The sequence below is a fragment of the Octopus sinensis genome, linkage group LG9 (assembly GCF_006345805.1).
Source record: "Octopus sinensis linkage group LG9, ASM634580v1, whole genome shotgun sequence".
NCBI classification, from domain to species: Eukaryota; Metazoa; Mollusca; class Cephalopoda; order Octopoda; family Octopodidae; genus Octopus; species Octopus sinensis.
The window spans coordinates 62,057,173-62,063,172 of NC_043005.1; positions in this window are offsets into that span (position 1 = coordinate 62,057,173).

The window sequence follows — 6,000 nt, forward strand, 5'->3', positions numbered from 1 at the left end:
CATACATATGTACATATGTACGTATGTACATACATAATGCATGCATGCATACATGCCTACATATATACATACATCAGGTTTCTTTCAGTTTCTGTGTACAAATCTGCTCACAAGGTTTGGTCAGCCTAGGTCTATAGAAGAACATGCTTGTTCCAGGTGTCACACTGTGGGATTGAACCCTCAAAATGTTCAGTTTACTTCATAACATCATGGAAAAGCAAATGTAAACATGATGATTACAATGATGATGATTTATATTTATTAAAACTCAAAAAGAATCAGGCCTGAGCTTGATAAGCCCTAGTCTAGATTAGCTCTCAGCTAGATCAGCTCTGAGCTTGGTCTGAGTTAAATGAACTTTGAACTAGATGAACTCTTAGCTACATCAGCTCTGAGCTAGATGTACCCTGGGCAATATTAGTGCTGAGCAATATCAAACCTGAGCTAGATCAGCCCTGAGCAATATCAGCCCTGAGCTAGATCAACCCTGAGCTAGATCAGCCCTGAGCTAGATCAGTCCTGAGCAATATCAACCCTGAGCTAGATCAGTCCTGAGCAATATCAACCCTGAGCAATATCAACCCTGAGCTAGATCAGCCCTGAGCTAGATCAGCCCTGAGCTAGTTCAACCCTGAGTTAGATCAGCCTTGAGCTATATCAACCTCAAGCTAGATCAATCATGAGCTACATCAACCCTGAGCAAGATCACCGCTGAACTAGACCATCCTTGAGACTTTCCAGATGAAACAGTTCTTTTTTCAGCCACAATTTATCTTGGACCACATCATACAAGACAATAATGATATGAAGGGAAATTGACCACTACTTTTAGAAATTTGAGACATCATGGGGGAGTTTACTTATTTGCTTTGATGTAAATAGTTACAAGCAGTCCCCAGCCTGAACCAAGTGAGTTACGAACTTGAACTTAATACAGAGAAGCTACTGATACTTTGTTTTCAATTTTACAACAATCCTGATATTTATAGTGTTGAACAGTAATTAACTATAGTACCTGGTTATTAGTAACCAGATGTGAATCACTAAATTGCTTGCAAATGTTCAGCTGGTGCTCTGTCAAGTTAGGTATCTGCAGCTCTTAGCAACTGGAAGACACTTGTTGACAAACACACACATACACACAAATGCACATACATACAAAAAAAATAAGATAAAAAATGAAAAATAAAAGAATGCCTCATTACATTCAAATCATTTCCAATTGAAATACATTAACAAGAATTTGGTAAAAGAATAAAGAAAAAAAAAGACAAAAGGGAAATACACTAATACAATTCCATTACTACTAAGAGTCTTAACATATGTCTAATGTAGATGTGACTTTGTTTTTAACGAATGCTTGACAACTGAAGAATATGGATTTTTCCCTTTAGACAGTGATAACCATGTTTTGGTCGCAAGGAAAATGAAGCAACGAAACAAAAGAATGTTATTGATTACAAACTATTTCCTTTATGAAAATAAAATATTGTATAAAAGCAAACAAACAAACAAACAAAGAAAAAAACTGGTAACATTTCATAAGGCACAGTATATTTTTTTATTTATTTGTTTATTTATTTATTTTTTATTTATTTGTTTATTTATTTATTTATTTATTTATTTATTTATTACGATGGCTATTTTTGCACAGAAAGTGATTTAAATTTCTTCCTGTCCTTTCTCCATGTTATTACATGGAAACTAAATGAGAGACTAGAAAAGAAAGATGAGTTTCGTTAAACATCATTACTACTACCACCACCACCACTACTACTACTACTACTACTACTACTACTACTACTACTACTACTACTACCACCATCTATTTATTTTCCTATTTCAAATTCTGTGCATGGACAAGGAAAATTAGAATATGTTGATTCCAGATTGAATGAAGCTGAAAGAAATTCATCTTAGAAGAACAATATTACAAAGTGCTGCAGCTAATGGAGTCCCAATGTATTATTATTGTTATGTTAGACTCAAGCCAAGATGATATCTATTTGAGAACACTATTCATGGTGAGATTCCTGCTATCACATGTCCAGCATACTTACAAAACGTTGTAAATCAATGTGATTAAGAATAATAGTCGCTAAAGCATTCCTTCAGGTCATTAACTGTAACTAATCCATGTGAATGAGAAAAGTAACTTATTTAACAACTGTACTATAACAGAATATTGCTAGGGGGTGGGTGGGGGTGGGGGAGAAGAAGGGATGTGAATGATCTCCATCATCATGTCTTATTAACTTCAGAGCATTAAGAAATTAGTTATGTGAACTGCAATTAAAGATGTATTGTCTCTTCTTTGCTGATTAACACATTACTCTGAGTAACAAACGGAAAGGGCATGTAAAAGGATTGTCCAAGCATAGAATTTGATTGTGAAGTTGGGGTCAAAATCATTTAGCATTTTCTATGAATTTACAACATAGGAAATTTTGTTTGTAATTGCTTTTGTTTAATTCCAGGTTTACTCTGATTGATTAGAACTCTGACCAAAGATGTTCCAACTATGAACACTTTATTTACAGACATAATATATCTGTGATTATGTTATATAGTGGGTACTTTGTTTTTAATTTAAGATAGTAGGGTGTCATTTGTGGAAGATTTGGCTGCTGCCTTTAATAGTTCTAATGACCACATAGAGGCTTCTTATCCAAGGAGCCACTGCAATGTGAACAGTAATGTTTATACTCAAAATATTGATTCTGCTATGAATTCAAAAGAGGTTAAATATCATCAAATATGTATTTGAGACACCCACCCACCCACACATACAATAACTAAGTTTGCACTGTTACTATGAGGTCCTAGTTTCAATTCTGCAGCTTAGCATAGTGGGAGTGGCTGTGTGGTAAGTAGCTTGCTTACAAACCACATGGTTCTGGGTTCAGTCCCACTGCGTGGTACCTTGAGCAAGTGTCTTCTACTATAGCCTCGGGCCAATCAAAGCCTTGTGAGTGGATTTGGTAGACGGAAACTGAAAGAAGACCATCGTGTGTATATATATATATATACACACAAGATAAGAAAATGGAGAAATACATCTAAATCAAATATCAATTACCAAATAATACTCAATCACATACTTTATTAAACCACCACATAAGAGACTGTAGGGTTAAACATAAAAAAGCAGAACAAATCAGCGTACATAAAGGAATGTACATAAAAAAGTGTACATAAAAGAATAATGTTGTATAATAAATAGAATATATATAAAAAAGAGAATATAAATATAAGTAATTATAAATATAAGTATAGTAATTTGTGGTAAATCATTTTACCTTTGCCCATATAATACAGTAAATGAATTGATTGCATCGCAATCCTTAACATTTATGTATTAACTTTGTTGGGTACTTCACTAGCAGTATATTGGATATATGTTATCCCATGGAGGGTTGCATTTACAACCCCTATCTCAGTTTGTATATATATATATATATATATGTGTGTGTGTGTGTGTGAGTATATGTTTGTATGTCTGTGTTTGTCACCCCAACATCGCTTGACAACCGATGCTGGTGTGTTTACATCCCCATAACTTAGTGGTTCGGCAAAAGAGTCTGATAGAATAAGTACTCGGCTTACAAAGAATAAGTCATGGGGTTGATTTACTCGACTAAAGGCGGTGCTTCAGCATGGCCACAATCAAATGACTGAAACAAGTAAAAGAGCATCATGGGCAAGTGTTATTTCTTGTAACCACAGGTTTTTCTCTTACCTTGTGGTAAGATGAAAATTGTGTAGAAGTCTGTTGTATGGATTGTATCTGTAATTCAAAGATCCAACCCAGTCACACTGTATCGTGCTGATTCCTTCTGAAAATTAAACTAAGATTACATGTGTTTGTGGAATACTCACCAACACACATGCTACTTGAACTGACATCATTGTATAGTTTATTGAATAATTGAGCACTTATGGTTAGAAATTCAAACTGAGATCACACTATGGTGCAACACCATCAAGGTCATTACATGGTTTAAGGCAAATAGGGTAAGGGTAGAGCTTATCTTACCCAAATTTGATATAGTAGATTTTTACTCATCTATATCAAAGGAGCTCTTGTTAAGGCACTGGAATTCACCAAGGCCCACACTGAAGTCAGTGATGAAGACATATGCATTATCATGCATGCCAGAAGAACCCTACTCTTCAGTAAGGGGTCAGACTGGGCCCAACACACTGAACCAGAGGGTGTCTTTGACGTGGTAATGGGTGCATTCAACAGTGCTGACATATGTGACCTAGTCGGTCTCTTCATCCTAGATACACTTAAAAAGAAATTCCCTTCAACTAACTTTGGCCTCTACAGACATGACGTGCTGGCAATATCAAGAGGGGTCAATGGCCACATGCTAGATAGGCTCAGAAAGGACCTCACAGGCATGGTGAACTCCTTTGGACTGAAGGTCATGATAGAAACCAACCTGAAAATGGTAGATTTCCTTGATGTGACCCTTGACCTGGAATCTGCCACCCCGTGCTACAACTGGGCTCTGGCTGCAAGTGGTTTCAAGGATAGCATTAGTTACATGCCAGACCCTAGCCCCATCAAGAGAAAGCACTGCTGGAAAGTGCTGTGGTTCATGCTGCTCTTCTCTTTAAACATTAAGACCATTGTAGGTAAGATTTTCCTTAGTTTAGTTGATAGGCACTTCCTCTGTATGCCCTGAGACTTTTCTTTGGCTGTGCATCTAATGTAAAAAACATTTTAGTAGGTAGGCCTGCACCCAAGGCAGAGGCAGGATGCTCAAGCAGGGGTAGCACAACTTGTCTGCTGAACAGCTGCTGCAACATGGAGACAGTAGTATATGAGGCAGAGGTAACAGCCACAGGACCAAATGGACAATTGGGCTTGCAGAAGTATATGGGGGCAATGGAAAGCCTCTTCAGAACCTGCTTTAACAACCACAAGTCCTCTTGCAACATCCCAGAGAGACGTAATGCCAGAACTCTAGTCCAGCACATTTGGTCTTTGAAAGAAAGTGTCACAAAGTACAGCATAAAGTGGAAGATCCTGGAAAAAATGCAAGCCATACTTCAATAGCAGCAGGAAGTGCAGGTTATGCATGGCTGAAAAGAGAGCAATATTAAAGTGTATCCAATGCCTGGATGTTTACCTGAAAAGCAGGAGTGAGGCATTTAATCCCTGCCCATATGAAAGGAAGTACATCTTATTGTACCTGCATGCCCCACCATGACAGCAACAACAGATCCCTTTGACCTTCCACAAATGCCCTCAAATCCGGCAAAGAGTTTGACTAAAGCACACAATGCACCCATACACACGCACACCCCTATTAGGCAGACACTGCGCACTATAGACTGTCTCCCATCACCCCCAGCATATACCCCTTTCACACACATTGTTCTCTCACACACTGAGATACCCCCCCCCATCACACGACCTTATCCCTTACAGAAAGAAAACAGACCAACGAACACTCCTATATATATACCCACAACCCCAGAAAAAATTATGCACATGACACCACATCCACATAAGAGCACCACACTTAATAACACACACCTCCCTGACAAAATGCTTTAAGATAACTCTTAATGGCCTCACAGCATACCCAACCAAAGGGCACAACTCCTAACTTAATCCCCTGGCACATTTTCATATCACCACTCATTTTCACTGCAACAGCTGACTGGTTGTGTTAATCCACCTCTGATAATAAAGAGGAGTCACCATATTCCCTTCCATATCAGCTTACCCTGATGAGTGTAAGGTTATATAGTCAGATTGTTATCAAACACTCCATTGTATTCCTTGCATGAAACTGATTGGTAAGATCAGCTGTGATGGATATATAATACTATATATTTCAGATAAGGCACAGGAGTGGCTGTGTGGTAAGTAGCTTGCTTAACAACCACATTGTTCCAGGTTCAGTCCCACTGCGTGGCACCTTGGGCAAGTGTCTATAGCTTCAGGCCAACCAAAGCCTTGTGAGTGGATTTGGTTGTTGG